This window comes from Stylophora pistillata, chromosome 3 (assembly GCF_964205215.1).
Source record: "Stylophora pistillata chromosome 3, jaStyPist1.2, whole genome shotgun sequence".
In the NCBI taxonomy this organism is placed as follows: Eukaryota; Metazoa; Cnidaria; class Anthozoa; order Scleractinia; family Pocilloporidae; genus Stylophora; species Stylophora pistillata.
Genome location: NC_142521.1, coordinates 34,584,120 through 34,611,208, shown reverse-complemented (window position 1 = coordinate 34,611,208; position 27,089 = coordinate 34,584,120). Strand labels below are relative to the sequence as shown.

At 37.5% G+C, this 27,089-nt stretch overlaps 1 long non-coding RNA gene and 1 pseudogene across 2 annotated transcripts; both read right to left on the bottom strand.

Moving 5' to 3' along the window:
- Nucleotides 1-7,253: 7,253 nt before the first annotated feature.
- LOC148735785 (uncharacterized) lies at nt 7,254-17,886 on the bottom strand (annotated as a pseudogene). The gene is made up of 9 exons (XR_015998410.1): nt 17,165-17,886; nt 16,666-16,968; nt 14,572-14,692; nt 13,998-14,166; nt 10,785-10,846; nt 10,274-10,320; nt 9,747-9,850; nt 8,837-8,893; nt 7,254-8,447 (listed from the first exon to the last, which is right to left on the bottom strand). The product of XR_015998410.1 is annotated as an uncharacterized LOC148735785 (transcript).
- A 6,161-nt stretch (nt 17,887-24,047) lies between these two features.
- On the bottom strand, nt 24,048-25,985 carry LOC148735784 (uncharacterized). Its single transcript, XR_015998411.1, has 3 exons — nt 25,886-25,985; nt 25,358-25,417; nt 24,048-24,371 (listed from the first exon to the last, which is right to left on the bottom strand). It is a non-coding gene; the product is annotated as an uncharacterized LOC148735784 (long non-coding RNA).
- Nucleotides 25,986-27,089: the final 1,104 nt, after the last annotated feature.

The following is a 27,089-nucleotide window of genomic DNA, read 5'->3' as shown; positions in this document are numbered from 1 at the left end:
AGCGGCCAATAAGGGATAAGAAAAAGTGCGCGGTCCTCTTCGCAAAGAATCGGTCTACAGAGAATTTGGAATTGAAGAAGAAATATAGAAATATTGCCACGTAGGAACGCAGAAAGGCATTGAAAGCTTACTGACAAAAGAGATCAGAAAACAGAACAGCTCAAACTTAGACCTAATGAGTTCTTTAATGCCTTCAGACCGTCTATTAGCACCAAAAGAAAAGATTCCAACGGGATATGCTTACAGTCTGATCCTAAGGAATGAGAAAGTACTAGAGGCCCTTAAAAGCATCAACCCAAAGAAAAGCTGTGGTTGGGACTCGGAAATACCACCGAACCTCCTCAAGAAAGTTGCCAGCAGAGTAGCACCATCTCTAATAAACCTTTACAATTATTGCATCAAACTTAGCCAGTGGCCTACTGCCTGGAAGACGGGCGAAGGGACCTCAGTTTTCAAAAAGTGTGACCGCTAATATTTAAAGAACTACCGCCCAATCACATCTCTTGCCTGTGTGGACAAAATATTTAAACACTTGCTTAGCAAACAGTTAGTGGGTCGCTACGACGCAACATTATATCATAGAATGACGGCCTACAGAAGTCAGCATAGTTGCGAAACAACATTAGTAACACTACTCAAAGAGTGGAAGCAGGCTGTGGACAGAAGAGAGATCGTGAAAATTCTATCAACTGACATGAGTAAGGCTTTCGACTGTCTTTGCCATCTTCTCATTATAAAGAAACTGGAGGCTTACGGATTGGATAGCAGATCACTGAACCTATTTAGATCGTTTTTCGACAACAGGCTTAATAGAGTGAAGATTAAAGATCATACCAGTGAACGGAAAACAATGGAACGTGGCTGTCCTTAGGGCATAGCACTAGGTCCACTACTGTGGAACATGTTCCAAAACTATATACAATATCAGGTAAACGAGTCTAATCTGACAATGTGCACTGACGATCATCAATTGTGCGCAACTGGAAAAACCAACGAGGCTGTTGATTCTGATCTGAGGAATCAAGGCCGACTAGCATGAGAATCATTTTCTCCTTGCTAGCCCTGATAAGTTTCAATTCTTATCCATCAATCCAAGAAGAGTCTTGAACATCGACAACCAGTAAATCAACAAAATGGAACAAATAAAACTTCTAGGCGTCTACATCGACGAAAACCTCAACTTTGCAAGTCACATCAGCGACCTGTGCACTAGAGTCAGCCAAAAAGTGGGTGCGCTGGTGCGATTACTCAATTTAATTCCATGCAACGCTAAGTCAAGATTATACAAGAGTGCTATACTACCACATCTTACTGCCACCTTGTATGGAATTTCTGTAAGGCATCCGATAGTAGAAAGATTGAACGGGTACAGGAACGCGCATTACGCGCAATATATAAATCTAAGACGGAAACGTACGAAGATCTTCTCGTTCGTGCTAGACTGCCGACTCTAAGTTACAGGCGGCTGCAGGATATCGCCATTCTGATGTAGAAGGTTAAAAACGATCTTGTTCCAAGCTGTCTATCACGATTATTCAATTCCAGGAATTCTCAATATTCCCTTAGAAACTGTGACTTTGAAATACCTCGTTTTAATACCATAGGTTACGTGAAACATATAATGAGATACCAGGGCCCATATATCTAGTCAAAACTTAGTAAGGGATTAAGGATGTCACCCGCCCTCACGACATTAATTTTAAGAAAAGAATAAGGAAAATCGCCCACGCACCCCGTGGTTAAATCCGTAGTTCCAAGCACATTTTAGAAGATAGCAACGTGGTCGATCAGAGAATCAATACAGTAAGCTAGCCTTGCATAGCTAACCACGGCAGATTGTTTTTTATCTCTGCTTTCGTTTCAAATTCTTACCCATTTCTCATGGGAGAATTGTTTACAATAACACATTCCTTAAGCTAGTGGAGGGCGTCTGTTTTTCTTTGCGTATTCGAACACCTATAAGTCTTTAGAAAGTTCTGGGGTAGACTTGAGCTTCATTGTGGACTTAAAAGAGGACAATTCATTCATTTATAATGGCAGGTCACATGTTCTTTACCGATGACGTTGAATCGAAGATGGGAAGCAAGTGTGTAGATGTGACACACTCAACTATTTGTCACGCAAGGCTGAAATTATTTCAATCTTGTTCCCACCTTGTAATTTTACGGCCATGAATATCGATGAATGGCGTTTTTTAAACAAACTTGTTTACATAATAATTTTTCTCAGCAGTTAGACATTGCTGTGAAACTTGTTAACTTCGCAGCGGGGATCTCATGTAGAGTTGAATGTAACAGTGACATTACCTAAAAGAGCCAATAAGCAGAACACAAAACAACAATTAGCTATAAAGATTAGGGAAAGGATCAAAGTCAGAGTAAAGGCGACACACAGGCAAAGAGCGAAATGATTGGAATAGGAGAAAAATACCAAGTATGGAGCTGGAAAGAGAAGGAGATAGATAGGGCGAACTAGACCTGAGGATAAATGTATGATAAATGATGTGCCATTTGAAATCACTACTACAAGCAAAGAATCTTAGCTGAGTAGAGAACATTCTTCCCAAATTGAGAGTTTTGGTTACAAAAATCACATTGTTCTGCAGTATATTTGAATGCCTCTTTGGGAAGATTATCAACTAGTTTATCAAGACCTGAACTCTTAAATTGAAAGCTATCAATGAAAGTGAGATGATTTCCAATCATAGAGGCCATATATTTTTCCATATCATTTGAAATTGCGTTAATGTTCATTTCACATTCTTCTCCTCTTTTATTCGTATATTTATTATTCTTAACAATGCAATATCTCCAATTTCTGGCATGATAAAATGAGAATGATAACCTCTCAGATTATGAAATATTACTGGTATTTTATCACTGATTCGAAAGTTCAAATTACAATCTTGATGAGCTGAGCCTCAGTATTTTCCGGTTATGTGGCAATGATCTCTTACTCGAATATCTTCATTGGTTTATAGCAAATAAAAAAATATGCCACAAATGCGGCACTTATCAGCGTTTTGAAATTGTTCCTCATCCTCCTTAGTCATTTTTAGTGGTTTGTTAAATTTAGATTTGATAACCAACTTACAATATCTCACCTCCTTCAGTATCTGTTCCATGAATTTGTAAACAGCTTTCTCGCCACGCTATATTTGAAGAGGTTTTGTATATTTGTCATCTGATTTAATAGCTTTTGCAGCACCTTTTTGAGCGAGATAAGTTCCACTGTTGGCTAATCCTTTGAGAACCATTTCACCTATTGAATGACTGTTGCCTACATCAAATAATGCTCCACCTGATTTATATCTAACGAATTTAGTTTTGGTTATACCACATTCAGCACAAGTGCATTTTAACATCAATCTACCATTTTTAGCTGGTTCATATCTTTCACTACCTTCTACGCAATCGGTAATTTTTTTTGCTTGACACATTAAGACTTCATTTATAAAATACCTTTGATATTTCTGAAATAATTAGCTATGATTTTCTCGTTTTTCATCGTGTCATGTATTTCAAACACTTGCAGAAGATCGAAATATGATTTGCCTTTTTTCATCTCATTCAAGAAATACAGACAAAAGTATCCACAAGTCGTTGTTTTAATATTTTGAATTTGATCGTTCTGATGAATGAGTCAGTTTCTTCTTTTTACCATGATCAACTATTTCTTGAAATGGTGGCATTCCAAATGAATCGAAGTAATTGATGACATTATCTTTAACAAAAGTTGTTACCCAATGTCATCCTGACATATATGATAGGTGAACATTGTAAACAAATAGAGCTGTTTATGGTTGTTTGGAGCCTTTTCATCTCCGCTTAAAACATTATTTATTGGAATTTTTAGATATTTACACCATTCAAGCAGATCAAAATTTTTCGGAGGTATTGTTTTGTGAAATTGTGGTCTTACGAAATTGCTCCGATTAATGGAATTGAATTAAACGGGTTGTCTTTTTCCCAGAAGTAATCCTTTGCTTTTCTTTTTTTAGGTTTTCTTTTTTTAATTTTTTTAAACCTCTGCCAACTAGATCATTTGACCAGTTTCCAATAAATGGAGGTGGATATGCGTAAGCACCCAATCTTGGAGCTCCTCTACCTTTTGATCCCAACCGTGGTGCACCTCGTCCAGAAATTAAATTCTTAACCAAATCAATAGCCATTAATTACCGATTGAAGCAAGGACAGATCGTTATCTAACTCGTCAAAACTAAAAAATTAGCCCCCAAAAAAACTTATGACATTCGATGAATATTATTTGGCAGAACAAAGAGTTTTGAGATATATTTTTTCTTGGACTTTGAATGATGAACCTTCGTCAACTACTAATGGTAGAAAATTGGAAACAAGGTCAGGTAGTGAAGTCACTTAAAATTACACAACGACGAAAAAACTTTCAAGTCAGACAAAGAAGACTACTTGATATGCCAAGATCATTTTCTGATGATAATGAAGCAATCAGTAAAAAACATGCTGATGAGAAAGCTGTAAGTGAAGCTAAGAAATGCTTACCACTTGATGGTGGTCGATCTATGACAGGTTATTTGAACCTTAATAATAAAAAAAGCGATCAATTCAGCAGCACCAACAACTGGAACCGATCTTTGTAATAAGATTTATGTGGACACTGATTTAGCTAAAAAGCATGATATTGGAAGTGTTGATTTGAGTGATTATCTTGAAAAAAACAAAAGGTGGTGATATTGAAAAGGCTTTAAATTTCACTAGTATTCATGGAGCAGATAGACAAATAACTGGTATTTCAGATTAACCATTGAATGGAACTAGTGTTGTTAATACAAATAAAAAGTCCAGTCTGAACTCGTTAAGAAAGCTGATTTAAGAACTATGTTTAATGAATTAGATTGTAAATTAGATAAAACAACATTCAATACTGAAATTGCTAAAAAACTTAATTCATCAAATGTTTTCCTTTTGGATGGTACACGCGCCATGACTGGGAATCTAAACATGAATTCCAAATCTATAACAAACCTCAAAGATCCACAGCCTGAAGAAAGCTTCAATGAATACTACTGTTAATTACGTTAATAAGACAATTAGCGGCAATAATGCTTTCAAGAAAACGAATTATGAAAAATACGTTAATTTGAGTTCGTTTTTCATCATTAATATATAAATAACCTTCTCTACATGGTATTTTATTTGATAGACTGATTTTCTTCGGACTTTATACCTGTTGTCATGTAAATCAATGGGCTTGTAATGTTCGAAATCTGAACCATGGACTAATCCACAATTGATACACTCAAATAAACCATTTTTCGAATTAACATTTCGATTCTTTCAGCATTTCTCTTCAACTGGTTAATTTTTTTTGATCACTTCATCACAGAAAGGATAATAACTTCTTTTATCATCAATGCTAAGTGAATATTATAGTCACACATCCGACATAAACCATATATATATAAAAAGCTATTCATAAAAAAAACTTTAAATATTCTCGAGATCATTTATCCATTTTCTAAACTCATCAATTAAATTAACTAAAGTTTCATTTCCTTCTAAATAATATTTGATATCATTAAGATCATATACAATGCTGTGATAAAAGTCAACAATTATATATTTATTAACATTTTTTTTCACAAGTTTGAACAAGCTTGAACCAGTTTGAACTGGTTTTAGATCCGCCATTTTGATTTTTCATGAGTCTGTGTTTTTGGATTCCGGCTTTGTTGAAAATAGTTTTTAATATAGTTTTCAAATTTCTGGATCTTTGATTTTTGATCTTAATTTTTCAATGTATTTTTCAAATTCTTCGAAAACATTTTTTAGATCAAATTTTTTTTTATTTTGAGCCCACTGACGAGCATTCTTCTGAAACCCCAAATTACCTACTAATTAAGAATAACATATGATAGTTCGGAGACAGTTAAAAGGACAAAAGAAACTGCTTTTCATATTCAGATGGCGAGGAAGAGGGGATCACCAAGGGATTCTGAGCCCTACTCTAAGAAAGAGATTCAGATTATAGAGCTATGCTGCCTTGAAAGGTCCTAAGAACACGACTTAGTTTCTGGTTAAAGATTAACTTGCTTGACGACAACACTGACATTGCAAACTAATATAGGCAACACGTGCATTGCGTCAACTTGGCAGCAGACGTGGGGGGAAATCCAGAGGCAGGTCCAGGATAGGGAAGAATTAGAAGATTTCGTCGTTTCCCTATACGCTAAGAGGCGCGACAGGCAGTAAGTAAATGCATTGTGTCTCTCTTAGGATCTCATCTCCATGAATCAAGATTTTTCCACATTGGTTTACCAACTCTGTGCACTGCAGGTACCAAAACTCATTTTTTTGATGAGTAAAGAATGAGTTGCAGGATGAGCTGCCCGCGGTAAGCTTCGTGCAGCTTACCGCGGGCACTCGGTTAGGCGTTATACGCGGGTTTCGCATGGGCTAGTGGACGTGCAAGTAAAGAATGTGTAAGCTCGCGGTTTGAGCGGTAAATTATAATGATTAGGTTGTAGTTGAAAACATTATTCATTCTCGGTGTTTTGCAATTTCTTTTTAGCTTGTATAACTAAAATAGTCAGAGCTTCAGCTTTGTCAACCGGAAGAAATCATTTAAAGTCGATTTGCTGTTGAAAGGAAAACGGCAATCAAACCAACTTCATTCAGCGAAGTTTGGAAAAGTAGGAATCTTGACGTCTTCGTTCAATGTGACCACTCGTGTTACATGCGAAGATGCCTAATACTTGGCTGTGGTGGTCGTATTAATTCTACAAGTGTTTTAGTTTCCAGAAAAACACTCCAGTCCTACATTAATTGCGAACATGAAAAACTACTAGCTGCTTCTTCTAAAGTGAAATTTACGAACACAGGTGACTTGATCACTGAAATTACCAAATATTTTACATACTTCTTACGCGGATAGAAGGTGATAATCTATTTAGCGTATGAAATTTTCCGTGGAAACGACCCGTTTGGTCTGATCTATCGGAGAATACATCTGTGTAGATCCATTTAGACCTAGTGATGTAATTGCCTTTCTCTTTTTATTTAATTTAATTTGTTCCGGTTCTTTAACATGTATTTTAATTGATTAATGTCTTGTTTACATCACTGGTTTAGCAGAATTTAATGGAAACGCAGTCGAGATGTTCTTGGTGGCTTAACTTAGTTCCCACTATTTTACGAGGTGCGCCGCCAATGCATTGATGAAAAGGCAATGTTTGTTCGTGGGGTTTGTCTCCAGATTTTGGCATGTGTCGAACAAGACTGGAAGGTTTACTTTTATTGTTTTATCATTATTATTTCATGGAACATTAAAAACCAATTTACACAATCCGCATATAGCATTAGCTAGTCTTGGCGGTTATTAGTAATAAATAAGTAAAAACTAAATATTGTAAGCTAAAGGGATTTCATTACTACTACAATGTTACTGCAGTTATAAGCTATGGATTAGTTTACTACATAATAAGCTAAAAGATACGTACGTACAGTAATCATACAATTACAGGTGGTCGCATTTTGCGTTAAACTACATTGGATTTATTCAAGTTTGCTATCCATGAATGATCACAATTTGCTGTGAGTCAGGTTGCACTTAACGAATGGGTAATTGATCTCTAACAAGTTACTTTGCCCAGTTGATATGAATTAATCTATAGTTATTAATAGTTTCCACGGATCTCTCGAATCTTGCACCGAATCGATATTCCCCACGGTATGTGTAATGAAGATCACTCTCAAGATAAGTGAGAAAGCAAGCAATCCTATATTTAATCGTTTCTTTATCTATTTTTTAAATTTTTACATTTGTATATTGATTGACTATTTATCTATTCAAGTATCTATTAAGCTAGCTTATGAATTTAGTTATTTTCATTTATTGAGACTTTTTTCTCCGCTGGAATCATAATCATAAGCTTCAACTGTTTGCACGCTCAAGATATCTGTTCGACAGGAATAATGTTCTGTAAGTTGTAACTTCTTTTCAGATAGTCAACCAATTATAAACGTTGATAGGTTCAGAAGGCAACTCCTAAATCCAATAGGATTCACCATAAATATTGTTATCGATTTTCATTAGAACTTTTTTTTGATTAACCCATAGATCCACTAAAGGTTTGTGTGTGTGAATGCAAACTGAAGCACAAAACAAAAAAGGAGTTCTTGTTTTGCCAAGGTATCGATTGCTATTCATCTGCCGTCCAGATGGTCTACATTTTTAACTAATTTGTTGTTATCAATGTCATTCTGTGCTAAAAGATATCAACAGCTCTGTTTCCCCAGATACATTTACGATTTAAGGTTGTGTAAATCACGGTAACTTTACTTATTACGTTAGGCTCATCTATGCTAACGACGGTTCCAATAATTACTTTACGTACAGCATTCCTGCATAGTTATTGTATATTCCAAAGCTGCCACATGTGTAACCATACAGAGCACGTTTAATGTAACCTGTTTGAGATAAAATTATCAACGGAAGAGTGATATTGATGATTTCATTGTGTACCTGCCTATCAGGTTTTCACAATTTTCATCGTTTCTCCTCCCCCCCCCCCCCCCTTCCCACCTTTTTTACTTTTCTGAATTCGTGATTAAAACAACAGAAAAAAATCACAGATTAGAGTAAGGATATTAAAAAGAAAGTTGATATGGAGTACATACCCGAATCCCTCCAGAAAAACTCGATTTTTAAGATTTTTTGAGAATGACTCTTAGTCTTGTTTTGTCAAAAGAAAGAAGTAAAAGATGTCAAGAAGCCCGCCTTAAAAGCATTTACACGGATATTTGCTTCCCATAACTTGACTGATCTCTTTAATAATTCTGGAGATTTTAATACTCGCCATACTGAGATGAAGTCCATGACTGGCCGCACTCTCCGTTATCATGTCCATCAAACACTAGAGTTATTAAAAGATAAATTCGCACAGTAAGTGAAAGGGTGTTCATATACTGAAAAAAAAAAAACGAATTCCGACTCGTTCGGTCGCATTTTTTGGCGTTGCTTTCATTGGCTTCTTGTATACAACTCTCTACTCTGACATCCTGTTCTGATTGCTTGTCTTGAGATAGTTACCGGTAAGTAAATAGATAGGTCTTTGCAAGTACCTCTCTCTGCAAGCAACTCTCTCTGTAAGTATCTCTCCCTTTAAGGTTACTGTGCACCTTCAGGGGTGTCTCGCGTGCAAGCTATGTAGCGCGTCCGGTTTAAACTGTAGATATCTAAACCCCTATATCAAATTAAAGCTTATAGCACTGGCTATCAGACTGTACCAAAAATTTTTAAAAAAATTAATACTCACATGACACTGTACTTTCAAAACACATTTGGGACTTAAAGGAGCGAGGCAACGACCACAAGATCAACTGGCGCATCATCAAAAGTGCAAGCGCATACAAAGGCAAACTATCTCGCTGCAACCTATGTTTGGCTGAAAAACTTTGCATCTTGACCACTCAAAATGCCTCTCTCTTAAATAAAATATCTGAGCTTGTAACGAAATGCCGCCACGAAAACAAGTCTTTCACAGCATCCAATCAGAAGAAGCGCGTGCGTGACGACTTCTAACCGCTCTTGAATTTTAAACATTCATAACTGTTTACTTCTTGTAGACAAATCTCAGTCTGATGACCACCTAGAGCGTGAAACTCGTGTAACTAGTAATATATACATATATACAAATGTGAAAGAATTTGAATTTATCATATATATATATATATATATGTATATGTATTTCTGACACGTTGACTTACCCCAGTAGCATCCACCTGAAATGCGATATCCCACGTCGATCCCGTTGCATGTGTTAGTCTCCCAATGATAGGGAAAAGAATGGGATATGATAATGCGTGGACAACTACAATGGAGGAATTATCTGTTTTAAAAAATATGTTATCAAGCAGCAGCTTCATACCAGGAATAACAAACAAACGTGATCATCCAGCCTTTCATACTTTTAAACTTAGAAAGAAATTTACTTGTTTGTATCTATGTTATCGTGGGGAGGTATCGTAAAAACCGTGACGGTTGTTGGGGTTGAATTGACCTGTAGAACGATTATCCTCATCGTTTTGCCAATTGGTGTTCAAACTCTGCGTTGTACTGATTTCCACTCCATCTTTTCGAAGAAAAGACACTTTTTGTTGTTTCATTAAACAATTGCCACCGCTGTGTACTTGATACATGCACTATCTTGGATTGTTTTTTCGGTATTGCTGTTTAAAGTGCAACAACTAAGCGGAGCAAAAACGATCAATGGAAATAAAAGTAGTTAACTTACTTTCCCTTATGGCATCCTGAGTTGAATCTGTTTGACCCACTGGGTATCTTAAGAGAGAGTAAAAGCGAGACTATCTTGCGTTATGGTCATGTTTAGCTTATTTAAAGTTTTCATTTTCATAAATTAACAACTTGTCGATTCATGTTCTCTCTCTCAACATGTTGCTCTTTCACCATGGGAAAGGAGGAGATATTTGAGGAAGGCGTTTTGGTTGATATTGTTTGCAATATTCTAACTGATTTTATTCTTCTTTTGAGAAATTTTGTGTTAAATGTAGGAGTTAATGTATTGGTTTTGAATGAATTTTAACCCCTTCCATCACTTTTATTCGTGGGGTCCTTTTGTATGAAGTGACACGCTGAAGTTGACATCAAATAAAAAGAAATCTCTTTTCAGATACTCACAACGAACAGAATTATCACTAAAAAAAAGAAGCGGTCAATAATTTGGAAATAGATAAGTCCAAGAGTAAAATATCAAGGATTAATGTTCAGATGAATGAGAAATTTACCTGATAAAATACTGTATGCAAGAACATTCCATCACTTCGTAGCACATCGACCCTAAAGGTTCCTAAAAGGACACAAACATAGATTTGATTGTGATGCTAAGAGGTGTCTCGTTGCCTACTATTAGGTGATAAGAGTCTAAACCCTTACATTTCTGAAACAACCACTGATATATACGTGTAAAAGTAACGTTGAGCTGTTTTCGGTCACCACTGATAGTCTGTGTCTGTCCACCATTACGATTCTACTCTTCGTTCATTAAATGACCCTTAGGCATCTTTTGTTTACAAGCCTGTTACTGTTCGCCAGCCTGTTACTCTTCGCCCGGGTGCGCCTTGGTTTACTGAGGAGATGAGATCGACGAAAAACTTGAGGAGAAAACTGGAAGCTGAAAATGGAGTAGCACCAGGAGTGACCTCAGCAATTGTTTGAATATGGATTAGTGTTGAATAGTTAATTATTTGGTTCGTAATGCCAAAGAAATTTATTTTTCCTCTCTTATTGAGAATCACTGTGGAAACCAACGGGTTCTTTTTCAAGCCATCAACAATCTTCTGAACCTTAATATCATGCATCCAATATCTGATGCTGGTTTAGCTGATCAGTTCAATTCATTTTTTAAGAATAAGATTAGTCTTATTGGAGAAGGATAACCGCAATTTATTGTTGATGAAACCTGTTCAGATATTCCATCTGCACTGCTTCAATGTGAACTAACATCCTTCGAAAGAGTTTGAACGCAGGGCATAGCCACGGTGCTTAATGCAAGTCCTGCAAGGCTATGTCTTGTGCGTTGGATACTGTTTCGGCCTCTGTTCTTATAAGATACCTTTCTGTTCTTCTTCCATGGGCAGTAATCACTGATCTGGTAAATTGCTTTCTGAAAACTTCGCTTATACCTGTGACACTCAGACTGCTCTGATTATTGCACATGCAAAGAAGCCACATCTGAATGCTGACGACTTCAAAAACTTTCGTCCTGTTTCAGTTAAGTCTGTCCTTCCTTTTAATGGTAATCGAAAAGCGGTAGCAGCTCAACTTGTTAATTTCATTACTAAAAATAATCTTGGTGAATCGTTGCAATCATCCTATAAACACTACCATAGCACGGAATCTTCCATTCCTGAAGTTCACAACGACATATATACTAAAGGCTGTTGACAAGCGACGTACTTTTGTTCTGTTATTGCATAATCTGCATTAGTGGTTCGATTCTCTTCTTCGGAGGTCACTTTTGGTGTTCCACAGGGACCTCTTCTAGGACCGCTCCTGTATCTGTTGTATGCTGCTAGCTGCATGGATGACATAATACGTCAACATGGAATGGAATATCACTTTTACGCAGATGACTCGGGGATTTAGATTTTTTCCGACTCTTCCACCTACTGTTGGTCGTTGGTTTCTCGCATCCAAGCCTGTTTATTTGACATTTCTTCCTAGATGTCGTTTACTAATTGAAGTTAAACGGCTGTAAAAGTGAACCACTGAATTATTGGATCCCAATTTAGACCTACTTTGCAGTTCCCACCTGTTGTAGATGATAGATCCATGATCCGTCCATCTAAGTACACCAGAGAAATTAGTGTCACATCTGATAGTGCAAGGAACTTTGGCCATCATATTATTGATATTTGCAGTCTTTTTAGTCTAATATATATATATATGTAATATTCATCGCATAGAAAATTTTTATCGACCGAGCCGGCGAAGATTTTAGTTAATGCTTTTGTTGCGTCAAGACTTGACAAATATAATTCTTTATTAGCTAACTACACTCCGTAGAATATAAATTACGCCCAAGACAAATACAAATATCACACGGTATTCGTACTCCTGTTAGACAGGTTGTCTTGAATCGCGTAAGGGACGAACTGAATTAAAGTTACAAAAAAGAAATGGTAGACAATTTGAATTAGTTGATTAGATAAATAGAGCAAAGAAAGGTAGTTAGACGACAATTGAAATAATGTGCTGAAATAACAATTTGGTGTGTTGGATAATCAATGAATTATTAGACTTTTTAGGTGTGTCGTATTGTTGAGTATTTTTAATCGTTATTCGTATTTTGACTCGCCCTACGGGCGGGTCAAATACTTACCGATACTACTCAACAAAACGTTTGATATGATATGTTTATTATATAGTCTACCTCGTTGCCTTTTATACTAATTACAGCTCGTGCAGAATCGTGTAGCTCGCTTAATTTTAGATAGGTGCAAGAGCGATCATATCAAGCTATATTACGCCATTACTCAGCGAACTTCATTGGCTGCCCATGAAACATCGTATTACTTTTAATAACCTTTGCGAGTCTGAATAACTTGGCTCCTTGTTAAATCAATGACCTTCTGCATATATACACTCTAAAGTGCAATTAAGATCGTCATTTAGTTTTCAACTTCAAGTTACTCCTTCTCATCTCCATTTGACAAACTCATTTAGATAATAACTCCTTAAAAAGAAAACCTTTGCATGCATTAATCTGTTAACTGTTTTGCGCAATAAGATCTCAAAAAAGATGTTCTATTTACATTTTTCTGAGATACAATGAAACATATGAAGTTCATATATTTTGTACTGCGGTATTAGATACACATGATACACGATCCTCGCAGTAGATAGCGCTATTTAAGCAATAGCGAAAATCAGACCTGAAAAAATTCAGGCCTGTACGGGACTTGAACCGGCCTGATTTTTTTCAGGTCTGATTTCCGCTATTGCTTAAATAGCGCTATCTACTGCGAGGATCGTGTATCATCTGTTACATTTTTCTCATAAACCTCTAAATGCGAAGACATTTTGTCATTTAGAACAAGCCTTTATAAATCAGATCGCTGACAATACCAAGTATTTCTGCCTGTTTTACTAATCACTTTGTTCACTAAGTAAGGTCTAGCTTAGATGCGTTTCCAAAAGCGCCAACCCGAGTTACGAATAGCACAAGACTGACCTTTTACAACCTTGCCGGTGATTGGTGATTACCGTTATTGTTCAGTTACAAAAATGCAACATTAAATGAGGGAGGAAGGGGGGGGGGGGGGGAGGAGGGTGTTGACACACTACAAATAATAGTGATATACTGCACATTAAATTGAAGTACTAAATAGAAACTGTCAACTGGAATGCAGATTGATCAAAGGCGCACTCTACGAAATACTATTATTACCATTCTTATCTTTATTATCATTATTGTAGTCTTTCTTTTTAATGTTTACCCTCTGTCCTTGCTAGCTCGTGTATGTCGCTGTCGCTCAGTTTTCTACCCTGGCCCTGGTCAGTAAAGGGAACACACAGCGAAGAGTTGAGGCAGTTATTGGGTGCGCTTTGAAGGTGATCGTTATTCTGTGAGCTGATACTCACAACTATATAAGGTCCATCCACCACCTGACGAATGATAAGATGTAGTAAAATTAGTGCTCATGTAGCCCCGTGGTAATGATGATGTAATTGATGTCTTCAATTTATCATTTCCCGGGACGGGTTGCTATTGGCCTCGACCAAATGTACGAAACAATTTATCCCATTTCTAGCATACACTATTAGGATTTGCCTTTCAACATCCAAGTGCATCGGATACGAGGGATTGAAAAGGTACTGAGAGGCTATCCATCTTCTGAAAAAATGATAATTCAACCTCACTGCATTACCCTTAATTACAACTACAGCAACACTGCCACTAAGAAAAACACAGTATCAGAAAGTATAATCTTTCAATCTCACCAGAGGCAAAATTCAAATGTTATTAATATAATCGATTTTTTACTTTCGATTTCGTCCCTTTGTACATACCATATTTTTTCATATCACAGTAGACTTGTGCATTTCTATTCCCAATATTCATCCAATAGTAGCCGCTTTCCGCGTAGGGCCACTTATTCAGAATTTCCAAGCAAGATTTGAATTCATCATCCTGTAGATTTTAGATTATAGGTGGTCATTGGCCAGAGAGCTTCAACCACTCCATTATCTATTTTTTTAGCATGCATTTATCTGTTTCGTTTATTTCACTATGGCTAATTTAGGAGCTCTCTAGATCACACAATATTTAAAATTGCAACCACCTGGGCATGACGGTTGGTCGGTAACACAAATTATTTTGTTTTCTCAGCTTGTGAGCGAGCACTATTCTATAAATCCTGCAATCCGATTGGTTCTCACAGGGGGTGGTATCCGTTTCGCGTTGAGTCACTTTGCGGAACCGTTTCAAGCTTCGTAGCAATTATTCACAAATAGATCTCATTTTGCCGGCTGGGCAGAATTTTTGAGCAAAGACTCCGGTCACGACCTTTTGGCGATAACTGATATTAATTATCCATTATCCCTTGCTCTCAAATCACTTTGGTTCTTCAGAAAAAATTTATTTGGATTCAATTTTTGTGGTGCTATATTTGTTTCTAAAAATATTGAAACGCCGCCTAAAAAACAATTTGTTATTTAATAATGCATCCCAAAAAGTAACTCAAAAGGTAAAACGAGAGGTAGTTGCAGTTAACAATTACGTTAATCAATATGACTCTCATTCATTATATCTGAATCCTCCATAACCATTTGTTTGTTTGTGAAACGCTGAGCGAGTTTAGAGGTTTTCGAGGCTATAAATACACTTTCGCCAATTCTTTCCAAGCACCTTGAATTTGGACGTTTCTATCGTAGATTTCACAACAGAAACCGAAGGAATGAGATGAATAAACGTTATTTTCCATTGTGTCTAGCTTGAAAGAGTCACATTGACTTCAGCTATTACGGTGGAAGAATGGCATAATTTACATATGCCATTGCAGAAAACGAAACAGCAGACTTACGACTCCAAAGTAACATTCGCATTCACTTCTAATTTAACTTTAAATTGTCGTTGGAAATAAACAATTCTTTCTGTAATATCTCTAGGTTTTCTTTTACGAGAAGATCGTCTTATGGTCATTTAACTTGTGTGTGTTTGTCTTACCAGTGCTTTTTTTTTTTTATTTCAAAGCGTACATGCGGTTTTTTTCTCTTCAATTGGCAGGTGTCACATCGTGACGGTTTTTAATAAAATTGTTTCGGTGAAAGCTTTCTCTTTAATTCGAATAAAGTCTGTTTTCTTTGTCATCCACTCGCTGGAAAGTTGCTAAATTTATGGAGGATTTTCCTGTAACTCGTAATTGTAGCACTAAATCATTCAGGTTCTTTTGGAATCCTTATGTTAAGTGTTGGAAAAAAATATAAATTTTATTCTCCAGCTAAGGTCGGACCGTATTGGGAAAAAACTGTGCCCTTTGTCTTGAGTACCACCTTAGTCCTATGGCCTCTGGCGGTATACAAGACCTAGGCACAGTTTTCCCAACATCCAGTCTTGTGAACAACACATCCTGCTTGCTTGTCACATCGTGACGGTTTTTAATAAAAATGTTTCGGTGAAAACTTTCTCTTTAATTCGAATAAAGTCTATTTTCTTTGTCATCCACTCGCTGGAAAGTTGCTAAATTTATGGAGGATTTTCCTGTAACTCGTAATTGTAGCACTAAATCATTCAGGTTCTTTTGGAATCCTTATGTTAAGTGTTGGAAAAAAAATATAAATTTTATTCTCCAGCTAAGGTTGGTTCGTATTGGGAAAAAACTGTGCCCTTTGTCTTGAGTACCACCTTAGTCCTATGGCCTCTGGCGGTATACAAGACCTAGGCACAGTTTTCCCAACATCCAGTCTTGTGAACAACACATCCTGCTTGTTGTAGACTAATTACAATACAGTCGGCTAGATGGGAGAGGATGTATTCACTAGGTGTTCGTAACCAACGAAGTCTAAAACGAAAGTGTATTTTTTCCCAAAGTTTGGACGAAAGGCTAAACCAGAGAAAGAAATCTCAATTTTATATTCTTTTTACGGAATTCGTTAATGCCATACCTTGCTCATATAAACTGATCCTTCCTTCGGACCAAAATCCCTTGGGTGAGTGTGTTTATTTGCGTCATTCAAATTACATGACTTATCTTTTAAAAGGAAATTCAAACTCTTGCAGCGAGACTCGCTCGAACACATCATGAAGCATTCAGTTATACTGGAAGTTTTCCGTCTTAAGACAATGTGACTGGAAAGATAATGACCATACTCTGAATGTACGGAGTGACTGCACTGCTCGATGGCTTGACTTAGCTGTACATGCCATATGACGATGAACAGGACAGTATAACACAGCAGCATGGTTTTCTAATAAAATGAGAATATTTGATTGAAATAAAAGCAATGCTAAAAAAAGCTTGTGATCTATCATTTCATTGCCAAAACGCGGGTGTGACTACGAAGAAGATTTTAAGGAATACTTGCTTGTTGGTGCAGCCAAACTCAGCGCATCATCACCGTTGGAAACTTCTGGAAAGAAGATAGTTTCTCAAAGTGTACCTACCTTATGTGAAGCACTTTTCAGATCCTTCACAGGAGCTTGCGAAATTCGAGTACAGACCACAAGTAGGACTTAACGGCTTGTGTAATCCGACTGTAGAGTTCCTTTATTAGAAGATAACGATATGGAAGTTACTGCTTCGAAGGAGAACCTCAAATTAACGATAATACTCTTGAGCTCTAAATCAACTAAACACAGCAGGACAAAGAACGTGGTCGTCCCAACACCTGTTATGCCGAAAATGTCATTAAAAATTAAGTATGTCATTAACCATCGCATATTACATCGCTCGCAGCGCCCATGGGCAAGATAGGGACTTTAAGCAATAGCGCTTTATACTAATGACGTCATGAAATTTTAGACCCCCCGCGTGACTCAGACAAACAAACTCCACTTCTTTGAAAGCTACATGGGAAATGGCGAGTAGTTCGCTTCATTCCCTTGCAGTTCTGACCGAAGAGGACGGCATTCCTGGCTCCAAATTTGAAAGAGAACCGGAAGAATACACTGTAGACCAGCTAAAACGGTGGTTAAAAAGTAGGGATTAAAATTCAGCGGTAAAAGAGAACATCTTGTACAGCGAGTGAGACTGTGTGAGCTGCGGGAATTATCACACCCTTGATCCGGCAATCGATCATGGAAAATTAAATGGTTTGCTGCCAAAGTTCTTCAAGAAAATTCTGATGTAAACAATGTAAAAAGGGGGTCGACAGGCCTACACGACTCCCCAGTGCGTGTTTAGAATAGCCTATTCAAAGTTTGACCCTGACGAGTATGTCTTTGAGCGATCGCCCTCTTTTGTAAGATACGAGCGGCGGATTTTTGTATATTTCGCTCAATACTGGTTGTGTTTCTATTAAATACTAGTTTAGCTAGTTTATGTAGTTAATGTTTATGCAGTTGCCATTGAATAACTTCTGTTTCTTTGACGCTGGATTTTCTCTTTCTTTTGGTACTTTTCTCTTAGGAGCATGTGCTCAACTTACTTGCGCTGGCCTTAGATTTGCCTTGAGGGGATCGTGAAATTCGGCTGTTGGACCTTTTTTGCCAGGCCAGTGAAGAGCACAAATATAACTTAAGTGTTTCTTGTTATGTTTTTCTCCGTAAAAAATTCACGCGAACAAGCCACTAGCCAACGCTTGCACTTTGCCATGTCTCGCGGAGGTTTTGGGAAAGGAATGAATACTTTCTTCCCCGATTCCTTTCACTCTTTGAATGATTTTGGCCATTTATCTGCATATTTTGAGTCTGTCTTATAATCACCCCAACAACAGTGTTTGGTACCAACCATGCCGCTATCTTTTAGTACGCTAAGTAATTTTTTTGACAAAATTTTCCGTCGTTTTGTTTTAATTTTACAGCTGTCGCTCATACATTTCCTTAATCGCTGGTCGCAATGTTTGTCTGAGTCTGTGCGGGGGGTCTCATAAGTTATCACGTAACCAAATCTATTTTTAGTAATAGTATAAAGCGCTATTAGGACGGCTACGGCAGGGAAGACATCGATTAAAACTTGAGTTTCTACTTTTAATGACAACTTCGAAAATGGCTGCATGTGTTTACCGTCTCATAGGGCGCCAGACCTCAAGCTCAACATAACGCATAAAAGTAGCGTTGAGTTCCAAATGTAAATTAAAACAATTTCCCGCCGCGGTTTCGCTTCGCAAGAGACGTAAATTTTGTTGGTTTCACGTTGTTGTTATGCCATTAAAATATGTCATTAAAAATTAAGTTTGTCATTAACCATCGCATATTACATCGCTCGCAGCGCCTGTGGGCAAGATAGGGACTTTAAGCAATTAGGACGGTTACGGCAGGGAAGACATCGATTAAAAATTGAGTTTCTACTTTTAATAACAACTTCGAAAATGGCTGCATGTGTTTACCGTCTCATAGGGCGCCAGACCTCAAGCTCAACATAACGCATAAAAGTAGCGTTGAGTTCCAAATGTAAATTAAAACAATTTCCCGCCGCGGTTTCGCTTCGCAAGAGACGCAAATTTTGGTGATTTCACGCTGTTGTTTTGCAAAGTACGGCTAAGAAATGTACAAAGTCTAAAACTCACGTGCTGGGCTATTGTTCTGCCAATTAGATCTAATAATTGTTTTTCCGCGTTCTCGTTGCCGTCGCCGTCTTGGTTTGCTTAAAAGGGAGATTGGGGACGTTAAGCAGTCTGGACGGCAACACCACGGAAGACGTCGATTAAAAAATGAGTTTCTACTTTTAGTTAGAATTTCGAGAATGGCTGCATGTGTTTACCGTCTCATAGGGCGCCAGACCTCAAACTCAACATAACGCATAAAAGTAGCGTTGAGTTACAGATGGAAATTAAAATAATTTGCCGCCGCGGTCTCGCTTCGCAAACGACGCATATTTTGGTGATCTCACGGTGTTGATTTGCAATGGACGGCTAAGAAATGTACAAAATAATTTGGATATATCAACTTCTAAGCAACATATGGCAATCTGCGGTCTTTCCTTGCACTTAGGTGGCACGGAAAGCCGTAAAAATCTTGAACAAAAGCTCATCTTTCAAACCGTTAGTCTAAATCCCACAGGGATCAACGAACGCTTTTCATTCCCCTAATTTATTCATGTTTTTCTCGTTGCCATGCTCCCACCAATAAAGTAGCTCCATTTTCTGCCTTTAAAAGCACCCACAGCCCACAATTCCTCTATTCGCTCCGACGAAGGGCTAACGCTCGAAACGTCAGCTTTTGTAATCATTACGGAGGCCAATTTACCATTTCAACTTTGTTGATATATCCAAATTATTAATAATTAGTTGGGGCCGAGCCCACGTGCCTTAGCACTTTTATTTTGTGACTTAGGTGGTTTGTTATGAATAAACCCTTTTCAAATCTTAAAATTTCACAACTTTTGTTGTGCGCGCTGCAACTGCAGATGGGTGTAGCTCACGGAATTCTCTCTATCTTCAACTTACAAACTCTATTCAGTCAGTTCACAGACAAAACATGGAAACTTTACTTGAAATCCTATTCATACTACCGTCATCAGAAGAGACCCTTCCCTTCGACCTTAATTTGCGTATAAAAACTTAACCAATTTACAGAAAGAATTCTCTAAATGCAGGCGTAAATCGGGCTAAAAAGACATATCTGAGGACAGTTTATTTACCAATGAGGTCACCCATTGCCTCAAACCTGCACGTATCTCTCTAGCTTTCATTCACCATCATCTTAAAATCAACGCAATACGATGTTACTTAATCGCGCACGTGTCAAAGCTCGTTTGCATAATTCTTGAAATGACCAAGATATGTCTTTGACGGTTCAAAGTTCGTTTTTTTATCTTCTACGTAAAGTATTTAGGTTTTCATAACAATCGGACGGAAAATAAATTGCGAGTTGTCCTAAAACGTTGGATAAACATTGATCAGTCGTAGCACTTGCAGGACTCAGAAAGTAAATAAAAGCGATAGGAATGCGCCTCCTCGCCAATTTTCCTTGAATCAGGTCAAGAGTCACGCACAGAGTGGAGAAGATCCAAATTAAAAAATCCAATTTGGCATTCTGGTCATTGCAGATATACTCTGTAGCCTAAAAGGACACACAAATTCGCTAAAATACATGTACGTTACGGTGTTATTGACAAAACCACCTTCTGCAAGAATTCTTGCAGTTTCTACCGAGGTTTAGCACACGGAATGGGATCAACAGGCCCTCCTTTCAGAACATTTGCTGTCATCATTAGAGATTTTATGTTGTTGCAGTCCACAGCATTCTTGAGGGACAAGCTCAATCTTTCCCTGCGAACATATAATCAAAAACAGTCAGGCAAACCCGGCCAGGTGTACTGCCTGACGTGATTATGCTAACTAGTTCATTTGTTTCATAACCTGTTTCGCGGGTATGTAAATTGAAACAAAAAGTAGTCGGTCTAACGAATTAGAACCGACAGTTATAAATGGACTGAAGCAATGGAATTGGGGTATGCTATGCCACAACAATCCTTTCCTTCAGCTAGATTTCATTTTTCTTATCCGATGTTCTTAGCCGAGGCCACTCATCTTTAACCAGCTGTTATGTGACTTTCTACAGAAAAATCTCCAAGCACGCCACCGACAAATTTTTCACCGGTGAAAACTGGACAAAATCGACTAAATAAACAAAGCCGTTTTAAACTTAAGCAAAAAACGAGAAAATTTTCTCATGAAAAAATTTGTCTTTTGATTCTGTGGAGACAATTCTAACTGTGTGCTAACCTCAGTAGAAACTGCAAGAATTCTTGCAGCATGCAGAAGGTTGTTTTGTAAATAACTCCGTAACGTACATGTATTTTAACTTGTTCGTGTGTCCTTTTAAACTACACTATGTCTGCAATGACCAGAATGCCAAATTAGATTCTTTAATTTTAATCATCTCCACTCTGTACGAGGCTCTTGATTCAAGGTAAATTATCGAGGAAGCGCATTCCGATCGCTTTTGTTTACTTTCTGAGTCATGCAAGCGTTACGACTGATGAATGTTTATACAACGTTTTAGGGCAACTCGCAATGTATTTTCCATCCGATTGTTATGAAAACCTAAGATACTTTACGTAGAAGTTAAACAAACGAAGTTTGAACGGCGATAGACATATCTTGGTAATTTTTCAGAATTTTGCAAATGAGCTGGGAGACGTGCGCGATTTAGGAAAGACATTAATTTGCATTGTTTTCAAGATGAAGGTGAATGAAAGCTAAAGAGATACCCGAAGGTTTGAGGCAATCGGTGACCTCATTGGTGTATAAACTGTCCTCCGATATGTTTTTTAGCTCGATTTACGCCTGTAATTTGAGAATTCTTTCTGTTAAATTGGTTAACTTTTCATATGCAAATTAAGGTCGAAGGGAAGAGTCTCCTCTGATCACGCTGGTATGAATAGGATTTCAAGTGAAGTTTTCATATTTTGTCTGTGAACTGACCGACTACAGCTTGCAACTTGAAGCAGGAGAGAATTCCGGGAGCTACACTACTCTCGATCGTTGTCTACTCGGGTGGTCTAGCCAAAAGTCAATTTTCGCTCCTGGTGAGACAAAAAAAGAGAATTGGAAGACAACCAAACTATATTTGAAACCTGTGTCCTAAACCCTTTTCATAGGAAAGAAAATTAAGCAAAAATTTTCTTTGGACGGGAAGTCGAGAGGACCGCTTTTAGCGAGAGTGGCATTTAACCCTCGATCATCCTGTGACTGGTTTAATTACACTTCTAAGTTCTCGTTTTTTCAATGTATAATATATCGGTATTGGCCTTTGTTACGGCAAGTCAGTTTCATGCTAAATCATCAGTTATTTCACTCGGCCCGTTCACATCAATAGGAAAAAATATCTGTAAGTTGTTAGTCCTTTTCTCGTTTTTATTCTTTATGTCTTTTCCAATACTCTCGCCGCTTCGCGGCTCGCCTCGCCCCTTCGAGGCTCATTCGTACTAACCTCGGAAAATCGCCGCTTCGCGGCTCAACATAGCTGTCGGCGGATAAAAGCGGAAAAGCAATATGGCGACTCAAAATACGGGAAAGACGTCCGAAATCAAAGGAAAATAAATTCTGCTGTGCTCCCTTGGCAGTATTTGGTAGTTCCACATGCAGACACTCACTGGAAGAACAAGACGGTAGCTGAAAGTTGTGCCTGAACCGATAATTCGCTTGGAGCTGAACGATATATCGGCGATATATCGAGGTTGATAGAACAATAGCCTTGCGAAATATCGCCGATATATCATTCCAACTGAAACATCGTTTAAATATCGTCGATAAATTTGGATTATTGCGATAATAGACAATTGTCGTTTGCGTTACGTTTGCACAGTACTGTATATTAAGAAATGTTTTGATTAGGCAACATTCATTTGAAAGTTTTGGCTGTTAACCAGATGATGTGTTCTTACCTTTTATACTCTGGTGCTCCATGAGAGGCCTAAGTTCGAAATTGGGGATGTCTAGGTTCAGCCGTTGAGACTCTCAAACGAATGCGTCAGCGCAAGGTTTTCTCAAGTAGGCTTCAAAAATTAATCAAAAAGTATGTAAAGGGTTTGGGTATTCCGCCTTTTTCAGTGCTCAATACCTTTTTAGATGATGTCTGTTCTGTTTCATATTTCTAAGCAAGCTTTTATGTGTAAGCACACCAATAAAGAAATAAATGAATTAAATACATAATAAGGATAATAATCACAACCTTGATCCAAGAAGTAGAATGTTGCTTTTCTTTCTTATGCCAAACGGAAGACATTTCTTAGATTGCTCCATATTTTAGTTAACCCTTTGCAGTTTTGCACATAATTTTCTGATTATACGCAAGCAATCATGGTGTAAGTTGTAGAAATGGGACTAATGTTAACCAAACCCGGGTGGGAACCAGAAAGAAATAGGAATACCCAAATCCCTGGTTGTCTGAAAAACTCTCTCAGTGTTTCTACTTTGTTATTGGAATCCGATAAGACAATGTTTATAGTAACTCTCTTGTTACTAGCTAGTTCATCTGGTCGCTCATATGTTTACCTGCGCAAGCGCACACGATTTCTTAGTCACACGCATAACGCACATGCGCATTACCTTATCCTTTTCCCTCGGGGGTTCCTATTTTGCATATTTAATGCCAAGATTTGCGCCCCCAATTCAACTGTTCGCGCATGCTAAAAGAAGCACTTTGTACGGACGGAAGGTCAAATAGCCGACGGAATAACCAAATTTTTCGGCTTCATAGGTTACCATTTTTGATAAGAATGGAGCTTCGTTGCGCCCACTGCGACGAGCTCTGGTAACAGTATCTCTTTTCAGTTGATCTATAGACCCAAGTTGGACAACATTTTTACTGGCATAAACCAGTATTTTGCAATTTTCAACTTCAGTCTTTGTTGATAAATGTCGATAGCTCCATCAAAGAGTTTTGTTGTTCTGAAGTATTTTTCTTTATTGCTTTAACGATTTAATGTTGTGTAAATCACAGTGAGTTTAAATGTTACTTTAAGATACTCCGCTCCATTAACTGTTTCAGTTTTGACTTCACGTACAGCCTTCCTGTATGGTTTCTGTATATTCCAAAGCTGTCATGGATTGGTACCTCAGGACATGGGTGGCCATATAGAGCCCGTTTCCCTTGGTGTGGGACGAAAAACAAAGCAACGAATAAGTAAGACCTTTTCTACGCACCTTAGCTGTCTCAAGTCTGAGTTCCGTTGCCTCAGATTATACCAGTTGACCATTGAATACTTAAAAAGAAAATAAGAAAGCTCTTGCTACACACTTGGTACTGCCACTTCGAATCAGTGATACATTGGCGCATTTGAAAGGAAGGCGGCGGTGTTACTTTTTTTTTTATGAACAGCATAAAACGAAAAAAAAAGCCAAAGATAACTAAATCCACGATGTTTCATTTTTTTCTCGTTATGACACTGTGTTGTTATTTTAACCCTTTCATTCCCAATATGTGATTATTAATTCTCTTCTCTAGCTGCTACATATTTTCTTATAAATTATTCAAAAGAATTTGGCGTTAGATCAAGATAGCAACCTACACCTGATAACTTTGAGTGCAGTAAAAACCCGCGTATAAGAACCTAAATTTTAAGAATCCATTTGGCTAAAATTTCTCAGTTGAGTTCCCCTTACAGAAGAACCATTATAGGCTAAAATTTCAGTACACCTTTTTATTTTTAAAATAAAGAGTATTTTCAAATATATTACAATACATGACATGGGATAAAAAAAAAAGGGCAACAAAAACTAGCCAGCATACCGACATTGTTATAAGATCTCTGTACTGTACTGTCAATACACCCATAGTTGTGTAACATATCCAGCTGTGTGTATAGGTAAACTGCGTAAAGCAAGACACTCTGAGGCTGGTATACAGTCTGTGTTACACATAAACCCACGAACAGAAGTTTCTTCTTTTTCAAACAAAAAATGAGGATCTGATTTAGAACCTGGGTAGTCTAACTTCACAGTAGACACCATTTATACAACAACCTGCGGAAGCTAACTTGGAAAAACCAAGGTTCCTAAATGCGGGTTTTTACTGTGTTCTCGATAGCTGTTTGAGGAGAAGTTAAATGTTGATCACTTCTGGGAGTTTAAGAGTTAAAGATAAAAAAGAAGGCAAGGAGCCAATAGATCAGCCGTAAAGATGCACATCATCATTTACTTCTCATCACTTGACAGAACTGTTTAAATAGTTCTGGAGCTAAGTACTTACTGTACTGGGACGAGTACCATTGGGTGTTGTTGCATTCTTGGTCATCGTGTCCGTCAAAAACTAAAATAAGGGAATGGTTGGTTATCTACTGAGAAATAAGCTGGCTCATCGTTGCATTTTGATAAAACATAATTCAATCTTAGAGGTCGAGAAACCTCTTTGGAATAATTTTGAAGGGAATGGTTTACTTCGCCCTAAATATAATGTGAAAACTTACGCATCCTTTCTACCAAAAAGAATCAAAATCAAGAGCAGTTGCAACTTCGACGACCGAAATCTCTTTTGTGATTTCTTGGCTGCTAGTTTGTTTTGATTCAGTCGAAAGAAGAAGTTCCCTCTCCTCCCTACGTATACCTGCAGGGTTTATAAACAGGTATACCCCAAATTATTTCTCCGCTCTGCCGGGTTTATCGTTTCTTCCTCCATAATGAAAAACAAGGTTTTATTCAACTACTCTACAAGTTAGATATCTGCAAAAGCTATGCGAATCCAAAGGCTTTTTTCTTTTTCATCAAAATGTTTACCCACCTCTGGGACATTCGGTTTCAATGCGGTATCCCTTGTTAACACTTGTGCAGTTGTTAGTCTCCCAATGATAGGGATAAGAATGGGATATGATGATACCTGGACAACTAAAATGAACGAAAACCAGTTTTTCAGACTCAGAGGATAGAGCTACAAGTTAATATTGCACATAAGAGGAGGAAGTGATCACCTAATCCTTCTGATTCTTACTTTGACGAAGAAATTTATACTATTGAGTCATGTTGTCCTGAGGAGGTCCTGAGATTCCGAGAGGGTTTGTTACCCACAAACTTTGTGGCCCATTAAAGTTTAATATTGACCGGCTTAAAGACAACTATAATATTTTTGATACCACGTTATTGCTACCTAATATAGGTAACTTGCACCTGATATCAAGATCTCTTATCAAGATACCTAATGAATCAAGATTTGGGGGTATCGCTTTATTAACCCTCAAGCTCATTCTTTTGAGGACAAACACCGTCTCTTGCCTTAATAAATAACTGAGACCACTGTCAACATGGCTACATATGCACCAATCCTAGGGGTTGCTGTTTGGATAAAGCAGCCAAGTTAAGCGAGCAATATCACAAAAAATAACTAACTTGCCTCCTTCGACAACATGTTGAGTTGAATTTGTTTGGTCCACTGGGTATCTTAAAAGGTAAAAATAGAAAGACTATGTTATGGTATGTGTATGATGATTTTTCAAATTATACTTTTGTACTTCGCTTTTATGTTGTTAAATCAATCACTTACCATCTCATTTTATTCAGTCAATGAGTTGTTTGAGTTGTAGGAAGTAGGAACTGAAGCGGGGGGAAGGAGGGGGGGGAAGGTCATGCTTCCAAATTTTCGGTCATTTCCTCAAAATATTAAAAACTTTCTCGGAAACATTTTGGTGATGAATTGCTTGGTTATTGCTTATCTTGTCAATGAATCTTATCGCCTTTCAATAAGTATCCTATTGAGCAATTTTCCGTGAAATGACGCCTGCGTCACATGTTAGCATTACGATGAAAAATATCGTAGTGATTCGCATAAATATAGGATTTATAGAAAAAAACAGAAATTGATAGATTTGTAAACGGAAAGGAGGAAAAGTAAAATAAATTAGGAAAAGATGATTGCGGAATGAATGAATAAATGAATAGGTATTAGACAATTACCTGATAGAAGACTGTACGCAAAAGGTTGCCTCCATTTT